This window comes from Pipistrellus hanaki, assembly GCF_964339955.1.
Source record: "Pipistrellus hanaki genome assembly, chromosome: 1".
NCBI lineage: Eukaryota > Metazoa > Chordata > Mammalia > Chiroptera > Vespertilionidae > Pipistrellus > Pipistrellus hanaki.
This window is the reverse complement of record NC_140503.1, coordinates 70,720,030-70,740,291: the sequence shown is the minus strand read 5'-3', so window position 1 is coordinate 70,740,291 and position 20,262 is coordinate 70,720,030.

Sequence of the window (20,262 nt, the reverse complement as noted above, 5' to 3'; positions counted from 1 at the left end):
GTGTGTGTAGTTCTGCACAATTTTATCCATGTATAAATTCAAGTGACCACCACTCCAATGAATGTATAGAACTGTTCCATTGTACTATTTACTATCACCCCACATTCTGCATCCTCCCACTATTCTACCTCACCCCTGGAAACCACTAATCTGCTCTTCAACACTATAATTTTGCCATTTCAAGAAGTTATGCAAATGGCATCATACAGTATGTAACCTTGAATTCCATTCAAGTTGTTACATGTTTCAGTGTTCCTTTTTATTGTACCAGTTTGTTTACCCATTTATCTGTTGAAAAACATTTTCTATGTTTCCAGTTTGGGGCTATTACAAATAAAACTTCTATGAATATTTCTGTATCAGTTTTTATTAGCATCAGTGTTAATTTCTCTGGATGTGGTAACTGGATGTGATCACCTATGATTATGGTGACTGGTGAGTAGTATATTAAGTATATGGTTAGTTTTTGATTTTTTTTTTTTTTTTAATGTATTGATTTGTTACACAGAGGAGGAGAGAGGGATAGAGTGCTAGAAACGTCAATGAGAGAGAAACATCAACCAGTTGCCTCTTGCACACCCCCTACCGGGGATGTGCCCGCAACTAATGTACATGCCCTTGACCGGAATCGAACCTGGGACTTTTCAGTCCGCAGACCCACGCGCTACCACTGAGCCAAACCGGTTTCGGCAAGTATATGGTTAGTTTTGTAAGAAACTGGCAAACTGTTTCCAAGTTACTCAAATTATTTTACATTCCCTCCAACAGTGTATAAGAAATCCCTTCCTCCACATTCTTGTCAGGATTTGAGATTGTCATTCTTTTTAAATATATATATATATATATATATATATATATATATATATATATATATATATATATATATAATATTTTTTATTCATTTCAGAGGGCAAATGAAAGTGAGAGGGAAACTTCCATGATAAGAATCATTGATTGGCTACTTCCTGCATGCCCCATACCTGGGATCAAGCCCAAAACACAGACATATGCCCTGACCAGGAATCGAACAGTGATCTGGTTCATAGGTTGATGTTCAATCAACTGGCCCACGCTGGCTGAGCTCACTAGTTCATTTTTTTTTATACTTATGTAGTGGCTTTTGTTTTGTTTGTAGTTTTTGTTTGCATTTCCCAAATGGCTAATGATGATGGTCATCTTTTCATGTGCTTTTCTGCCATCCATATATCCTCTTTGATGAAATGTCTGTCCATGCCTTTTGTCCATTTTTTTAAATTTAATTAATATTTTATTGTTCAGATTGTTACAATTGTTTCTCTTTTTCCCTCCCATAGCTCCCCTCCACTCCATTCCCACCCTACTCTCTGCCCTTACCTCCCCCCAATGTCCTCATCCATAGGTGTATGATTTTTGTCCAGTCTCTTCCCGAACCCTCACACCCCTTTCCCCCGAGAATTGTCAGTCCACTCCCTTTCTATGCCCCTGATTCTATTATTTTCACCAGTTTATTCTGTTCATCAGATTTTTTATTCACTTGACTTTTTTTTTTTTTTTTAAAGCATACATTTTTTTTTTTAGTTATTTTTTTTAATGTATTTTATTGATTTTACACAGAGAGGAATTGAGAGGGACAGAGTTAGAAACTTCAATGAGAGAGAAACATCGACCAGCTGCCTCTTGCACACCCCCACTGGGGATGTGCCAGCAACCAAGGTACATGCCTTTGACAGGAATCGAACCCGGGACCCTTCAGTCCGCAGACCGACGTTCTATCCACTGAGCCAAACCGGTCCCGGCTTCACTTGACTTTTAGATTCACTTGTTGATAGATATGTATTTATTGTTCATAATTTTCACCTTTACCTTTTTCTTCTTCCTCTTCTTAAAGAATACCTTTCAGCATTTCATATAATACTGGTTTGATGGTGATGAACTCCTTTAGCTTTTTCTTATCTGTGAAGCTCTTTATCTGACCTTCAATTCTGAATGATATTTGCTGGGTAGAGTAATCTTGGTTGTAGGTTCTTGCTAGTCATCACTTTGATTATTTCTTGCCACTCCTGTCTGGCCTATATAGTTTCTGTTGAAAAATCAGCTGATAGTGGTATGGGTGTTCCTTTGTAGGAAACTAACTGCTTTTCTCTTGCTGCTTTTAATATTCTCTCTTTGTCTTTTGCTCTTGGCATTTTAATTATGATGTGTCTTGGTGTGGTCCTCTTTGGAAGCCTTTTGTTTGGGGTTCTGTATGTGTTTTGAAGTTTTGAGCACACAGATTCTGCAGTTTTTTCTAGATTTACACCTAAGTATTTAGGAGCAATTACAAATGGTATTATATTCTAATTTCAGTTTTTACATGGTCATATTTAGTACATAGGAATATAATTCTTTTCACTTTTTTCAATTACAGTTTACATTCAATATATTTTTTATTAGTTTCAGATGTAGAGCATAGAGCTTAGACAATTACTTTACAAAGTGTTCCCTTGATATTATCAGTACCCACCTGGCACCATGCATAGTTATTACCATTTGACTATATTCTCTATGTTGTAACTTTACATTCCCAGGATGACTATTGTGTAACTACCAATCTGTACTTCTCAATCCCTTCACCTTTTGCACCCAGTCCCCGACCCTTTTCCCCTGTTTTCTAAGAGTCTGATTCATTTTGTTTGTTCATTTATGTTACTCTGTAGATCTCATAAGTGAAATCATATGGTATTTGTCTTTCTCTAATTTTACTTAGTATAGGACCCATTTTTATATCTTGATTTTGTATAATCTACTTTTTTCCTTTTTTTTGTAGCTTTATTGAGAAAAACATGTTCTCTATTCATTGAGAGTTTTGTAGATTCAGCTACCTATTCAGTCATGTTATCTGTAAATAGGGATAGTTATAGTCCATCTTTAAAAAAAATATTTATTGTTGCCGAAACCGGTTTGGCTCAGTGGTAGAGCGTCGGTCTGCGGACTGAAAGGTCCAGGGTTCGATTCCGGTCAAGGGCATGTACATTGGCTGCGGGCACATCCCCAGTAGGGGGTGTGCAAGAGGCAGCTGGTCGATGTTTCTCTCTCATCGACGTTTCTAGCTCTCTATTTCTCTCCCTTCCTCTCTGTAAAAAATCAATAAAAAATATTAAATAAAAAAAATATTTATTGTTGAGGGCATTATAGATACGTTCCCTTCCCCCCAATTGCCCCTCTCCATCTGGTTACTGCCCCATCCCAGGCCTTCACCACTCTATTGTCCATAGGTAATGCAAATATGCATGAGAGATCTTTGACTAATTTCTTCCCACCCTCTCCTCCCCCTTCCCTCTGATATTTATCAAGTCTATTCCATCTTCCCATGCCTCTGATTCTATTTTATTCATTATTTTATGTTATTCAGTAGATTTCTTGTTTATATTAATTTATAGATTCAATTGTTGATAGATATGTATTTATTGCCATTTTAATGTTCATAAATTTAATTTTTTTTTCTTCTTCTTTTTCTTATTCCTCTTCATAAAGAACACCTTTCAGCATTTCATATAATATTGGTTTGGTGGTAATGAACTCCTGTAGCTTTTTCTTGTCTGTGATGCTCTTTACCTGGCTTTCAATTCTAAATGCTAACTTTGCTGGATAAAGTAATCTTGGTTGTAGGTCCTTGCTATTCATCACTTTGATTATTTCTTGCCACTCCCATCTGGCCTGCATAGTTTCTGTAGAGAAATCAGCTAACAGTTGTATGCGTACTCCCTTGTAAGTAATTAACTGCTTTTCTCTTGCTGCTTTTAAGATTCTCTCTTTGTCTTTAATCTTTGGCATTTAATTATGATATATCGTGGTGTGGGTTTATCTTGTTTTTGACTTTGTGTTTATCTTGTTTTTGACTTTGTGCTTTCTGGACTTGTAAGTCTATTTCTTTCACTAGGTAGAGGAAGTTTTCTGTTATTATTTCTTCAAATAGGTTTTCAATATCTTGCTCTCTCTCTTCTCTTTTTGGCACCCCCATGATGTAAACGTTGGTAGGCTTGATGTTGTCCCAGAGGCTTCTTTCTCTAACTTCATATTTATTTATTTTTCTTTTAACCATTCTTTTTAAAAAATATATTTTTATTTATTTTAGAGAGGAAGTGAGAGGGAGAGACAGAAATATCAATGATTAGAATCAGTGATCAGCTGCCCTCTGGCACACCCCCCCACAACCCGGACATGTGCCCTGACCTGGAATCAAACCATGATCTCGTGGTTCATATGTCAACCACTGAGACACCCCAACCAGGCAGGTAATTATTTTTTATTTCAGTTACTGTATACTTAACTCTTGACTGGTCCTTTTGCATATTTTTTACATTCTCACTAAGACCGTTGAAAGTCTCATTAAGCCCCTTGAAGCTTTTAAGATCCTTGAGCATTCTTTTAACTATTGTTTTGAACTCTATCTAGAAGTTTGCTTGTTTCATTTCATTCAGGTTTTGTTTTTGTGTTTTTTCTGGAAATTTCTTGTTTTTTCATTTGTGACATTTTTTTTTTCTTTTTTTCTCCACATTTTGGCTACTTTCCTGTTTCTTTTTCTTTTTCTTTTTCTTTTTTTCTATGTATTATGTAGAGCTGCTATGTCTCCTGGAATTGGTAGAGTGGCCTTGTATGGTAGGTGTCCTATAGTGGCTCTGCCTCCCCAGTCACCTGAGCGAGGCCCCTGTGTGGGCTGTGTGCACTGTCTTATTATAGTTGAGCCTTGATTGCTGTTGATCTCAGTGAGAGTAATCAACTCCCAAGCCATTTGGCTATGAGGAGCAGCTATAACTACAGTGGAAAAGCTGCTGTGCAGGAGATACCCCTATCGAGCAGGACTTGCTTCAGTGGGGCTTTGGTGCTCACTGGGTCTGCCCCCTGAGTGTGTTGCTCATGGTTTTTACTGTCCACCAGGTGCACTGACTCTGGGGCTCTCCTGGAGGTGCAAAGTTAGCTGCTGCCTGGGGCCACCTGTCAGGAAATACAGACTAATCTGCAGATGGTTGCTACTTGTTTTGGGCTTGGAAGTGTCCAGGAGAGGCCAAGGAGTGAAGCAAGGTAGGCTGCTGCTAGTGCTGTATCTGGGTCCTCTTGAGAGGAATGGGGCATTCTGAATCCAGCTGCTGCTTGTTTGAGAGATTTTAGGAAAGTCTGAAGCCTCATCCAGGATAGGCCATTCATCCAGGAAAAACTGCTGCAAACAGCTTGTGTGGGGCTGCAAATTTGATGGGGTGGAGTTTCAGGGAATCATCAGGGCAGAGTGAATAGTATGAGCCAGTTTGATGGAGACACAGATATGGTTCCTGCTGAGGAGACTAAAAGGGGTAATTCCAATGTAACCCTCATATTTGGATGCTAGTGACCTGAATCCAAGTCAGCAAGCTTAGTGTACATTCCTGATAACCTATATTGAAGGCCCTCTCTCCTTCCCAGGTACTGGTCTTGCAGAACCGGTTACAGAGGCCATTGGACTATGGAGAGTGCACCAACCAAAGGGAGGGCTGTTAACTCTGATGCCAGACCAGACCATCAGATATGGCCTGGAGACCCCCAACACCTGGGGCCTTCTTGCAAGGCCTGCGCAAAGGACTGGAAGCATAATCCATGTTTGTGGGACAAAGATCATAGGGAGGGAAATAAAAGGGAGAACCCCGTGTGTGTTCCGGCACTCAGATTTGGAGGTTGTTCCCTGTGTCCGCTGGTATATTAAACAGTGTCCCTCCTACTGCCTCAGAAGTGTCCTTGGTCTTCTGCAACACTGCCAGTCAGGTCTGTGATGGAGGAGGTCTCAGCATAAGAGCAGTGACCCCTGCTGGAACCCCTGTCTAGGAGAAAGCTGCCCCCAAGTTCTTGCTCCAATGCCAGACCATCCAGTTCCTCCCCATATGTCCCTGGATCCCTCCAAGCTCCTGCCCCAGTGCTGGAGCTCAGAGGGAGTGAAACCTGGTAAGGCTGTGCACTAGCCCTTTAAGAGGAAAGGCCTAGGTCTAAAGCAGCCTCTGTGTCACTCATCCACAATTCCCACTGGTTTTTACAGCCCAAAGTCATGTGAATTTCTTTTCCTGGCACTGGATCCCTAGGAGGGGTTTGGTGTGGGGCTGGGACCCCTCATTCCTCCTGGGAGGCCTCTGCAGCCAAGATATCCCTCCCTATAAAAGATGCCACACGTGGGTGTGGGTGTGGGTGTTGGACCAACTCGTTCCCTGCCTCTGCCCCTCCTACCAGCCTCAGTGTGCTTTCTTCTTTAAGTCTCAAGTTGTAGGACTTCCGTTCAGCCAGATTTCAGGTGGTTCTGAATGATGGTCTGTATTTTACTAGTAGTTGTAATTTTGTTGTGTTTGTGAGAGGTGGTGGGTATCGTGTTTACCTACACTGCCATCTTGTTTCCCATTCTGTAGGGAAATTTTAAAAATAAAATGTAAAAGCTCTGGCTAGTGTGGCTCCGTTGGCTGGAGTGTCATCCCCTCCTCCAGACGATGGCGGGTTTCATTCCCAGTCAGGGTACATACCCAGGTTGTGCATTTGATCTCTGGTCAGAGCAAGTGCAGGAGGCAACTGATTGCTGTTTCTCACATCAGTGCTTCTTTCTCCCTTTCTTTCTCTCTAAAATTACTAGTAAGAGAAAAGCAGAATTAAAAATTGTATTAGCTATGGGACTATTCAGATTATTTCTTTTTTGTTTTGGTAGATTTAAATTAGTTCTCCTATTTTTTTTTTTTTTGAATATTTTATTGATTTTGTACAGAGAGGAAGGGAGAGAGATAGAGAGTTAGAAACATTGATGAGAGAGAGTCATCGATCAGCTGCCTCTTGCACACCCCCTACTGGGGATATGCCCGCAACCAAGGTACATGCCCTTGACCGGAATCGAACCCGGGACCCTTCAGTCCCCAAACCGACGCTCTATCCATTGAGCCAAACCGGTCTCGGCTAGTTCTCCTATTTTAATTCCATTACAAATTATTGACATAATGTCCTTTTATCTTTTTAATTTTTGTAGTATCTCATTACTATTATGATTTCTTTTTTGTTTATTTTTTACTGAGAGGAAGGGAGAGAGATAGAGAATTAGAAACATCAATGAGAATCATTGATCAGCTGCCTCTTGCACGCCCCCTACTGAGGACTTGCCCGCAACCAAGGTACATGCCCTTGACGGGAATCGAACCCGGGACCCTTCAGTCCACAGGCTGACACTCTATCCACTGAGCCAAACCGGTTTCGGCGATGATTTCTTTTTTGACTCAGGTTACTTAGAAATCTATTACTTCATTTCTTAAGTCTTGTTTAATTTCTTTAAAAAAAAAATATTTTTTATTGATTTTTTACAGAGAGGGAGAGGGATAGAGAGCTAGAAACATCGATGAGAGAGAAACATCGACCAGCTGCCCCCTGCACACCTCCCACCAGGGATGTGCCCTTGACCGTAATCGAACCTGGGACCCTTCAGTCCACAGACCGATGCTCTATCCACTGAGCCAAACCAGCCTCGGCTAGTCTTGTTTAATTTCTAAGCCAGAATTTATGTTTATCTCCTTGTAGATTTGTAGCTCAATCCCACAGCCTTTAGATAATGTACTCTTTACACTTTATTTATTTCAAATTTGTTAAGACTTTTACTTTATTGCCATGTATAGGTTTTATTTTGGTAAATAGCTATATATGTTGGAAAAGAATGTGTATTCTATGGTGTTTGGATGCAGTGTTCTATATATATGTCAATTATAATATGTCAACTTTATTGGTTCTTTGTTCAGATCCTTTATGTCCTTGCAGGTAGATTTTTTTCTTAGATTGTCCTATCATTTACTGAGAGAGATGCATTAAAATCTCCAACTATGATTCTAATTTATATATTTTTTTCCTTATTTTCTGTCATGTTTTGCTTTATGTATATATTTGAAGCTATGTTATTAAATGCATACTATTTAAGGAGTTTTACTTCCCCTTGTTGGCTTGGTCCTGTTATCATTATTAAATGTCTCCAGTTTCTAGTAATGATCTTTCTCTTAGTGTCTACTTTAATATTATCGCAGCTAACCTAGCTTTCATTTGGTTAAAGTATGCACGGTATATATATATTTTTCATTCTCTTACTTTCAACTTTTCTTTGTCCTTATATTTTAGATTCAACTCACATAAGAAATGCATGATAAATGTTTGATTCTTTCCCCTTATTTACTAAATATGCAAGAGGTTCGGCCCTCGCAGCTGCGGCTTCATCCAGAAGGTCGTTGGGCTGTCTGGTCTAATTAGCATATTACACCTTTATTATTATAGAAGATTTTCTTTTTTCTTTTTTATAAATATATTTTATTGATTTTTCTTACAGAGAGGAAGGGAGAGGGATAGAAAGCTAGAAACGTCAATGAGAGTGAAACATCGACCAGCTGCCTCTTGCACAACCCCTACCGGGGATGTGCCTGCAACCAATGTACATGCCCTTGACCGGAATCGAACCTGGGACCTTTCAGTCCGAAGACCGACGCTCTACCGCTGAGCCAAACCGGTTTCGGCTATAGAAGATTTTCAAGATATGAATTGATTCCCTTGTGTCTTATAAGAAATAAGGTGAGCGCCAAAATTCCCTTGTGTCTTATAAGAAATAAGGTGAGCCCCAAAATTCAGGGGTCCTAGTAGAATACAAAGCATCAGGAGCCAGGCAGCAAGAGGCAGCATCAACCAGCTGCCTCTTGCACACCCCCTACCAGGGATGTGCCCACAACCAACGTACATGCCCTTGACTAGAATCGAACCTGGGACCTTTCAGTCTGCAGACCAACACTCTATCCACTGAGCCAAACCGGTTTTGGCAACAACTTTGAAATTTTAAAGTCAATTATTACCTAAAACATTTTCTTGACCAATTTTGTAAGAGGGATAACTCAATATGAAAGTACTATTTTATTTTTCTTTATGAAAACAGGAGTGCCCCTGCTTCACAGCTAGAGGGTACTTCTACAGATCTGTTTCTCCTAGTGTTATGGGGCAAAACAGAAAATTGGGGACTAGTTATGGTTTTGGGAAATATTCATTATGCTGTTAACCATGATTGCCCTTTCTGTTCAAAGAAAGGACATAACAACCTGGCTGGGAGTCATATGCCCCTGGGACCTGGGAGTCACCCTTGGAATTCAGTCCATCCCCATTCAAGAACTCCCCATTATCATGGAAGCATTAACCTTGTTGCCCAACCCAGCCTGTATAGCTTACTTCCCCATGTTCATAAAACAGGGAAGAGTAAACTAACATCCCTAAAGATAGAAAGTCAGCATTAAATTACAGACACACAGACAGAAATCTCACTAGCTAAGAGTTTCTGGTGACTAACACTCTGAGAGGGAGAGCAGGAAGAATCCCCAAGATTAAAAATTCTTGGCAGCTGCTGGGATGTTCCTGCAGTCTCTGTCACATGTTCAGCCCCACCACATATAACTAGGCTTCCCCAAAGCGAGACTTGTCCCATTTAAAAAACAAAATTTCTTTATTGATTTCAGAGAGAAAGGGAGAAGGAGAGAGAGATAGAAACATCAATGATGAGAGAGAATCTTTAATTGGCTGTCTCCTGCATGCCCCACCCTGGGCATCAAGTCCACAACCCAGGCATGTGCTCTTGGCTGGAATGGAACCTGGACCCTTCAGTCCGCAGGCTGGTGCTCTATCCACTGAGCCAAGCGGGATAGGGCCCATTTAAACAAATTAAACATACAACAAAGAGGCATAGAACATCAACAGAAACACTCTTATACATGCAAACACAACACACTAAAAGTTTATACCACAGAATGCCCGGCATTAACCCCTCCCCCAACCCAGAGCAATGTCTTCTGTCCCTGGTTCGGGAACTGCCCCTCCCCAGAATCTCAGCATTCTCCCAATGGACTAGTTCAGGACAATGCATTCCCTAGGCCTAGAATTTCTGTTTCCCATCCTCAGCAGGTCCTTTGTGACTATGTACTCAACCCCCCATATTGGAGATTTCTCATGCTCCCCGAGATCTGCTTCATTCCTCTCTGGCTGCTTCCCTTGCAGGAGAATGGAACCACAGATCAGAACTTCACACTCGCTTTATGTCCAAGACACATCCCAGTCACATATCCCCAGCCACATATGCTCCAAGGATACCCAATCACCTAAGTGGTAGTCTGTCCAATTTTCCACCTGGCTCATGCATGAGTTTACCTGATTGCCATGAGTCTTGCTTGGGCCCTTCATACATTGTTGGCTGACTCTCCATCCTGAGCTTGTAGTTGGCCCAGGGGTAATGGCTGTCCCTCCTCACTGAGGCGTACCTCCTCAGGAGAGGGGGTCCAATTTCCCTGTGATGACAAACAGTATCCCAGGTGCACCCCCAAATTATAAGAAATAAGGTGAGCCCCCAAATTCAGGGTCCTGATAGAACACAAAGCATACTTGGGAGCCAGGCAACAAGGCAAATATCTTTACTTCTGTGTAGAAGGGCAAGCATGCACATGGTGTGGGGGCATGCGCACATCAAGCAGGAGGTCTGCTCAGCTTCTTAATTCTGACACACGTGACCTGTCCCTCACTCTTGATTGGAGCTCAGGCACACAGTCTTTGATGATTGGCTAATTCAAAGGGAGGGGCTGGCCTTTGCCATTTCAAGATGGCGGCCCCCAGGGGAGCTGCAAGTCATGCAGCCAACATAGCGGCTGCCTAAACTGTTCTTTGACAGAAAGATGACTTGTTTATTCTCAGTCTTCCAAACCAGACTCTGACAGCAAGCCCACAGTGATCCTCACCAGCCCAGAGTTAGGGTGACCAATAAAATATTGTGAAAATAATGGCGTGTGCTTTCTGAGACACCCAAGCTTTTATGTATATTGTGGCTTCCTCCTTGCATTGTCTTTGTTTCCTTCCTCTGCAGGGAGGTCCTTGGCATGGTGACAGACACAGGTGCAGAGGCACTTAGGCTCCTGATGACAGAATCAGCACCGACTCTGGAGTGAATTACTGTGTTTCCCCGAAAATAAAACATCATCCAAAAATAAGACCTACTTACAGGTTTCCTTCTGAGTGAAATATAAGGCATCCCCCCGAAAAAAAGGCCCCCCTCCCCAGGCTCTGTCTCAGAATGAAAATTAATTTACCATAAACTGGTTGCTAGGGCCGCCCCGACTGGCGTCTAGCAACCAGTGACGTTATGCGAAGTCCTGACATCACTGCAGTATGGAGGCGAAGCAGAGGTCGGAGTGAGTGCGGGGCTGGAGAGAGGAGGAGACTTTCGCAGATGCGTATAGAAGAACTGGAGGATTAGAGCAGACTGGACGTGGCGAAGGTGCTGAGTGCTGGTCTGTCTGTGGTGACACTACCTGATGCTCGCGGCTGCCCTCATGATGACTGAAGGTTCTCAGTCACTGGCAGACCCTGCTCCAGCCCAGATCCAGGCTCCAGCAAGCCCAGTAACAGTCCCCAGGGGGTAAATGTCTGATAAAGGGGTAGGGGGGATGTCTGGTGAAGGTGTTCAGTGGCACAGGGGTGAGGGGAGGGGATCACTTAAATTTTAAGTCTTAAAATGACATAGGAGGAACAGAGGGGGCAATCAAAATGACACAGGAGGATCAAAAGGGGTTACTAAAATGGTAATCCCCCTCTGATTCTCCTGTGCCATTTTGATTCCCCCCTCTAATCCCCCCTGTGTCATTTTAAGTGATTCCCCCTCCCCCCACCTTGATACCCCAATTCCTTTTTTTTACCCCTAGAAATGAGCGCAAAAAGAAAAAGTTACTCTGTGGAGTACAAGAAAGGAATCGTGGAAGACGCTTGGGGCCAAAATCTTACTGCTTTGCAAAGAGAAGATGTTGAGTATCCGATTGGTCCGAAAATGGCGAGCAGAGTATGGTAACCTCATTGAACAAGTGGACAAGGGAAATGCTAAAAAGCACAAGTATGGATCAGGCCGGCAACCATTATTTTCGAAGCTGGAAGACCTGATCTGTGAATGGGTTGTTGACAGGAGAGCAAAGGCTTTGGTTGTGAATAGGACTCAGATTCAAGAATTTGCCCTTGCAATGGCACCACAGTTTGACATAGCCCCTGAAGACTTCAAAGCATCACAACACTGGCTGGATAATTTCCTTCAGCGAAGTGAACTGTCTTGAAGAAGATCTACCACAACATTGTTTAGGTTGGAAGATACTCAAGTTATTAAGCGAGCACTTGCATTCAAGTCCTTTATTGATGATGCTGACTTCTCTAAATACAATCTTTCCGACATGATTGCTATGGATGAAACTGCAGTGTTTATGGGCCAATCATCTCAAACAACAATTGAACAGCGGGGTACCTCCTTAGTGTACATTCCCTCCACTGCTTACCAAAGTGCACATGTTTCCTGTATTTTGGCAATTCGTCTGGATGGCACTAAAATCCCACCTTTAATCATTTCTAAGGGCAAGAAGGAAAAGATTGAACGTGTTTTGGGCGTTTTTATTCTTGAAACTGAAAAAGCCTGGGCCACACAAGCAGTTATAAGGAAGTGGGTCGATTTAATGCTGCTGCTTGTTATGCGAGGGAGCCAAAGAGGTCTGCTAGTCTGGGATGCAGCCAGCACTCACCACGCTAAAGACATGAAGACATTTCTTCACGGAAGAAAAATAGATCAGATAGTGATTCCTGCAGGAATAACGGCCTATCTCCAGACTCTTGATATTGCAATAAACAAGCCATTCAAAGACAATTTGCCCATGAAAATTAATGACTACATTGAAAATAGAATGGAGAGAAATCAGCGTGGAAACTTTGTGAAACCTAAACTGAAAGAAGTTGTGACTTGGGTGAAGAATTCATGGGAGAAAATCACTGACAGTTGCATTGCAAATGCACTGTGAGCAGGCTACTTGACAAGAAGTACTCATTTAAAGACAGTGCTATTGCTAAACATGAGAGATTTGGTCCACTGATTCTGAAAGAAATGGAGTCACAATAAATTCACCAGGAAATTCAGGAATTGGATTGTTATGATGATGTTCCAGAAGATGATGACATGATTGTCATTGAATAAATGAGTAAATTCTTGATACTGTAGGATTCACAGTTTGTCTGGTTTGTGTTGACAACTACCGTACTACCGTACCATATACAGGTAATAAATTTCCTTTATTTTCATTTAACGATAAATGTGTACCATATTCTTCTTCATGGAAAAATAAGACATCCCCTGAAAATAAGACCTAGCGCATCTTTGGGAGCAAAAATTAATATAAGACACTGTCTTATTTTCGGGGAAACAGGGTACCTTGTCAGCGCATCCTCCAGGCCTTCAACCCATAGCAGCCCCAGCACATCTTACCTGCCATCCCACAGGGGAGCCAACGTCTCTCAAATGTCTTACCCTCCCCCCAAATGGTGTGAAATATTAAGTACCTAATGTTCCTTAAAGCTGCCAAACTTTAGGGCAATTTGACTCATAGCCACAGATCACTAATGCAGATTTTGGTCCATGGGAGTGAGCTGCTGTCCTATCAAAAACCTGAAAAGTTGGCGAGGCTTTGGCAGCAAGGAGGAAGTTGGAAGAACTTTGAGGAAAACAGCTGGTGAAGAGACTGTGAGCATAATTCAGCCTTTGAGGAGGCTGCATGTGTGGATTTAAAGAAACAGGAGGGAAACGGTTTTAGAAACAGGAGAAAAGGGAGCCCTTTTTAGGAAGTGGCAGAATGTCTAGCAACAAAGCTGCCAGCAGCGGTGCAGAAGGTAGACAATGTCCCTGATGAAATGGGTGACCTGGGCAAGAAAGAGATGTTTGGGAAGGGTGTTGAAAAGTGTTGCCTTATTTCGTCTAGCGTCTTAGAGTGAAATGTGAGGGGAGAGACAAGGTCTATGAGGAGAAGCAAGGATTCTCAAGTCAGAAAATCCCAGCCTGTCGAAACCGGTTTGGCTCAATGGATAGAGCGTCTGCCTGCGGACTGAAGGGTCCCGGGTTCGATTCTGGTCAAGGACACGGACCTTAGTTATGGGCACATCCCCAGTAGGGGGTGTGCAGGAGGCAGCTGATCGATGTTTCTCTCTCATTGATGTTTCTAACTCTCTATCTCTCTCCCTTCCTCTCTGCAATAAATCAATAAAATATATTTTTAAAAAAAGAAAGAAAGAAAGAAAGAAAGATGAAAGAAAGAAAGAAAGAAAGAAAGAGAGAAAGAAAGAAAGAAAGAAAGAAAGAAAGAAAGAAAGAAAGAAAGAAAATCCCAGCCTGTTCAGATGGCAAATAAAGCGAATACTGACAGTGGCACGGGGGGGAGGGGGGGGCGGGGGGCGGGGGGGGAGAGCATGTTCAGGGTGTTCTCAGGGGAACAGTGTCTAAAGGTGAAGCTGAGGGTGAAATTAAGATCTTTTGTGAAGACCCGAAAACCATTCGTGGCTCCTCAAAGAACAGTTCAGCCAAACAGGAGGATTCTAAAAAGCCGGAGAGCGCCATCCCTCAGCACACTCAGCAGAGGTCAGGCACAGAGCTGCCTTAGAGATGCGTCTTTCAGTGACTTTTGTGAAATAGAAAAACCCCAACAAGACTCACAGCAGACCTCAGAGTGGCAGAACCACAGCAGCCTGAACGGTGGGGCCATAGGAAATGAAAAGAAGCCTTTCACCCCCCAAACTTCTTCAGACAGGAAGCAAGCGGAGACCACTAGGCAACAAACACAGACTTGCTTTCATAGAAAGTGAAGGGTGGTTCAGTGGGCAGAACCATGATCTCAGAGGTGGAGCACACAGCCACAGAGAATTACTCCCAGGACTTGAATCCTAACGAAAGGATTGCCAACAAGTGCTCTACTGAACTTCAAATTTTCTTTTAAAAATATATATTTTATTGATTTTTTTATACAGAGGAAGGGAGAGGATAGAGAGTTAGAAACATAAATGAGAGAGAAACATCAATCAGCTGCCTCCTGCACACCCCCTACTGGAGATGTGCTTGCAACCAAGGTACATGCCCTTGACCGGAATAGAACCTGGGACCCCTCAGTCCACAGGCCAATGCTCTATCCACTGAGCCAAACCAGTCAGGGCTGAAGTTCAAACTTTCTATGACGCAGTGACTCCTGCGTGCCTGCCTGCCCCTCCTCCTATTTCCCCCGTGGTGTTTCTTTTATACCTGCCCTGTGGTGTGTGTGCGTGTCACTTGTGTGTTTAGTTCATCAGTTTCAGAGTGAGAGGCACTGTTCTGGAGAGACGCCATGTAGGGAACTGCACCTGATGAGCTTCATCCATACGTGATTTAGGTGATGTACTCACGGACCTCGAGCTGACGCTGTAATGGGAAGTGGCTTTCGGGGGTCATAGGAGCGGGTGAGTACATTTTGCATGTAAAGTGAGCGTGAATGAGTGAGGGCAGACTCTGATAGCCAGTCTTTAAGATAGTTCACGGAGCCTCACCTCCTGATATCCATGCCTTTGTATAGTCCACTCCTACAGTGAAAAAGGCTGACCTGTGTAACCAAAAGAATATTGCAGAAATTAGAGTATGTCACTCCCACAAAGTACACGATAATAAATGTTTTTTGATTTAAACTGCTAAAATTTGGGATAAATTGTGTGGCAATACATAACTAATCCATCTCGTTATGAACTAATGAGTTTAAGCATATTTAATAGGCTATTAAATCAAATATGTTTGTTAAGTGTTTAAGGAGAGCTACTAATAGAGAGGAATTGGTGGAAGAAGAAAAAAAAATGCGGTGGAAAACAAAGAAATCTTAATCCAAAAGGAAACAGCAATGGGGTGGGGGAAGAAAGCAAATTTGAAAAAGTATGACAAATGGAAAAATCAAAGTAAGGGATAAAAATAAATTTAATATATCAAAAAGCCCCCAAGGAGAAACCAACATGGCGGCATAGGTAAACACCTAACTTGAGCCTCACACAACAATTTCAAAAAATACAACTAAAATATAAAGTGGATATCATCCAGAACTACAGGAAAGTTGACTGACTGGAAATCTACAATTAGAAGGAAAGAGAAAACCAGAAGGAAAATCAGAGAAGCTGTAAAAGCCCAAGGTACGGAGACACTGGGCACGTGGGGAGAGGACGGAGCCAGAGAGGAGGGGCGGCCGAGTGCCTGGCTGGCGTTCCCTAGCAGGAAGGAGATAAAAGCTTCGGTCTGTGCTGAGTCCCAGTTCTGGGCGAGACCCTGGGGACCCAGGCTCATACAGAGGGATTCTAAGCTGTAAGGCGAAAACTCAGGGGAGCTGCGAAAGACAGAGCCCCAGAGTCGCGCACGTTGCATGCAGAGGACAGACTGTTGACTGTGCCAATGGATTGCCCTAGCAGGAAGGAGACAAAAGCTCCAGATTGCACTGAACCCCACTTCCACTGCACTGAACCCCAGTTCTGGGCTCATTGGGGGAAAGACTAGACTGTCTGGTAGTGGGCGAAACACGAGGGCACCTTTCTCTCAGAGGTGCTTGCAGCAAGTACCAAAGGACACTGAGGAACACTGAGACTCAGGAACCTCATAGGGTGGGACTGACAGGAAGCCAAGGCTGTAGGCTCCACCCTGAAACTCCATCCCATCCAAGCTGAGCACAGAGGCTTTTGAATAAGGCTGTCTCCCGGCATAGACACAGCTGATCCTCAAGCCAATTGGCCTGGAGGTCAGTTCCTCCCAGTGATACCAACAACAATTAAGACTTAACTACAAAAGGCTGTGCACACAGTCCACAAAGGGGTGCACCAAGACTGTTCACCTCAGGTAACTGGGAGGCTGACCCACTGAACCATATAGGACACCTTAACACACAAAGCCACCCTACCAACTCAGGGAAGCAGCGAAAATGCTGAGTCAAGGAAACAGATCACAAACGAAAGAAATGGAGGACAACAAACAACTGGATATAGAGTTCAAAACCACGCTTATAAGGTTTTCAAGAATTTCCTAGAAAAGGCCGATAAAATAAATGAGACCTTATGAGAATATGAAAAGGGATCAACTAGAAATAAAGAATACATTGTCTGAAATAAAAAATATTATACAGAGTCCTAAAAACAGAATGGAAGATTGCAAGAATCAAGTCAAAGATTTGGAACACAAAGAGTCAGAGGACACTCCTCAACAGAAGCAAGAAGACAAGAGAATCCAGAAAGTTCAAGATAGTGTAAGAAACCTCTGGGACAACTTCAAGTGAACCAACATCAGAATTATGGGGGTCCCAGAAGATGAGAGAGAGCAAGATACTGAAAACATACTGAAAGAAATAGTGAAAGAAAACTTCCCCCACCTGGGGAAAGAAATAGACTTACAAGTCCAGGAAGCACACAGAACCCCAAACAAAAGGAATCCAAAGAAGACCACACCAAGACACATCATAATTAAAATTCCAAGAACAGAAGACAAAGAGAGAATATTAAAAGCAGCAAGAGAAAAGCAGGTACTTACCTATAAAGGAGCACCTATACGATTGTCAGCTGATTAGTCAATAGAAACCATGCAGGCCAGATGGGAATGGCAAGAAATATTCAAGGTGATGAATAACAAGAACCTACAGCCAAAAATACTCTACCCAGCAAAGCTATCACTCAGAATCGAAGGTCAGATAAAGAGCTTCACAAATAAAAAAAAGCTAAAGGAGTTCATCACCGCCAAACCAGAATTATATGAATTGCTAAAGGGGGTTCTTTAGGAAGAGGAAGAAAATAAAGATAAAAATTATGAACAACAAATATGCAACTATCAACAAGTGAATCTAAAAACTAAGGAAATTAAAAAACCTGATGAACAATATTAACTGTTGAATATAATAAAATCAGAGATATGGAAGGGGAATGGACTAACGATTCTTGGGGAAAAGAGGAGTGGGTAGTGTGGGAAGAGACTGAACATAAACTGTGCACCTATGGATGAGGACAATGGGGAGTGGGGAAAGGGCAGAGGGTGGGGTGAGAACCTGGTGGAGGGGGGAAAAATGAGGAACTTTTGTAATAATATGAACAATAAAGATTTATTAAAAAAAAAAAAAAAGCCCCCAAAATTGTAAAAAGAAGAGGTGGAAAAAGAAAAAGTAAGAAAAGAAGGGGGAGGGAAGAGGAAGAGGAGGAAGAGGGGAGAAGAGCAGGAAGGGAGAGGAGGAGGAAGAGGGAAGAATAAGAGGGAGGAATAAGAAGAGGAAGAGGAGGAAAAGAAGGAAGAGGAGGAGGGGAGAGCAGGAGGAGGAGGAAAAAGGGAAGGAGGGAAAAGAGGAAGAGGGGAGAGAAAGAGGAGGGGGAGGAGGAGGAAGGGAAAAGAAGAGAAGGGGAAAGGAAGAAGAGGAAGGAGGAGGAGAGGGAAGAGGAGGAGGAGGGGAGAAGAGGAAGAGGAAGAGTAGGAGGGGGTACAGGAGTAGGTGGGGAGAAAAAGAGGGGGAGGGGAAAGAAGGGGAGGGGAAAGAGGCGGTCCCTTTGAAAATAAATTCATGTTTTAATAGCGAAGCACTGTGAATGCTTTCTTATTAAGGAAAAGTCTTTGTAAATGTAATTGAATTAAGAATCTTGAGATGAATGAGATCATCTGAATTGCCCTGGTGTGCCCCAAATGCAGTAAGAGACACAGAGAAGCCGCACCCACAGAGGAGAGGCGTGTGAAGACAGAGAGAGACAGAATGGTGTTGCTACAAGCCAAGGAGCACCAGGAGCCACCAGAAGCTGGGAGAGGGGAGAAGATCCCTTCTCTCCTGGCGCCTTCTGAGGGAGTGTGGCCTAACGACTGCTTGACTTTGGACCTGTTACTTCCAGAAATAAGTTTCTATGAAGAAATAAGATTTAAGCTAATACTACTATCCTGTTTCCCCGAAAATAACACAGTGTCTTATATTAATTTTTTCTCCCAAAGTTGCGCTAGGTCTTGTTTTCAGGGGATGTCTTATCTTTTCATGCGCTAGGTCTTATTTTCGGAGGATGTCTTATTTTCGGGGAAACACGGTAATAGTAATTATAGAAAGAAGAAAAAAGCCAGAACCAAGCCCCCGAAATCTTACCTATATAAAAACAGAGCTAATCTGATTGGTTAAGAGAGAATTCCAGATACTTGCTATTTACAAAAGCCATACCTAAATCATTGAGTGTTGGTTTCCACAATGGCCTTAATGTAAAACAAGCTAACAGACGCAAATGGAGACACGGATTCCTTTACTGTGATGCATAAGGAGTATAACCAACTGGATAAAGGTAGTACCTGCATAGAGAAGACACTCTATCAATGGAACAGTTCTCCCCGGCCTTCAGATCTCCACAGCTATTCCATCTGTCGGGGGTGAGGATCCCATTCCTTCCTCTCCAGAGCTGCCACTCATGAGGCTTGTTTGATGTCTGCCTATCCCATGCCAGCTGTTCTGATAAAGCCACTGAACGCTTACATGTGTGACAAGTTACATCTGAAGTCAGTGTTCCAGGCATATCATGATCCTAAAGACCTAGGTTTCAGGTCTGCAAATATGATGGCACAGAAAAGTTGGAAATAAAGGGTTAACAGTGAAGAGATGGAAAAGATACGCCAGGCTGAAAGCAATAAAAATACCGCGGTAGTGACAATATTCGTATCAGGAAGTATGTTTCAGAACAAAAAAATGTTAGCAGGCATAACGAAGGTCGTTTTACAATGATAAATGGGCAAATTTATCAAAGAGGACTGACAAGAAAAAAGATTCTAAAGTAAAATTGCAGTGGCAGGAGAAAGAGACAGAACAATGAGCCTGTGAGTAGCGGTGGACCAGCTCTGACAAAGACTGCTCACCGCCCTAGGATCTGCTGGATTTCCAGGTGGCTCTTTCTGAGCTTATCCAACAGAGCGCGGAGCCTGGCCCTGTGGGGCCCCTGCAGCGTCCGGTTCTTATTTGCACATGAGCTCAGGGACTCGGCTGTGTCCGTCCCAGAACTAGCTCCTCTTCACCTTCTCCCGTCGCCTTTGTCTACAGCTAATGTAAATCCTTTCAGAACGACTTACATCTCGCCCAGCTCCCCCGTCCCCCGACTTGATATATTAAAATGCTTGCAAAACTCCTGAGTGTTGAATATGTCTTTCCTATTTATCCATGTTGCGGGTTGTTTGGACTCCACGCCCCAAGACTGGCCTCCTTCTCCTTCTCCCTTTTGTGCTCGTGCTGCCGGTGGAAATTGTATTTCCCCCCAGGATTGCTTGGAAAGCGTTCTACAGACCCCTGCCCGGGAGGCGGCAACGTGGCGAGATTTACTCGGCGGGAAAGAGTTGGCTGCCCCCGGGTTTCCAATGTCTTATCTCCATCTGTCCGGCCATGGGAAAACTCAGTTTTGTCTTCGTTGAGGCCAAAACAAAGG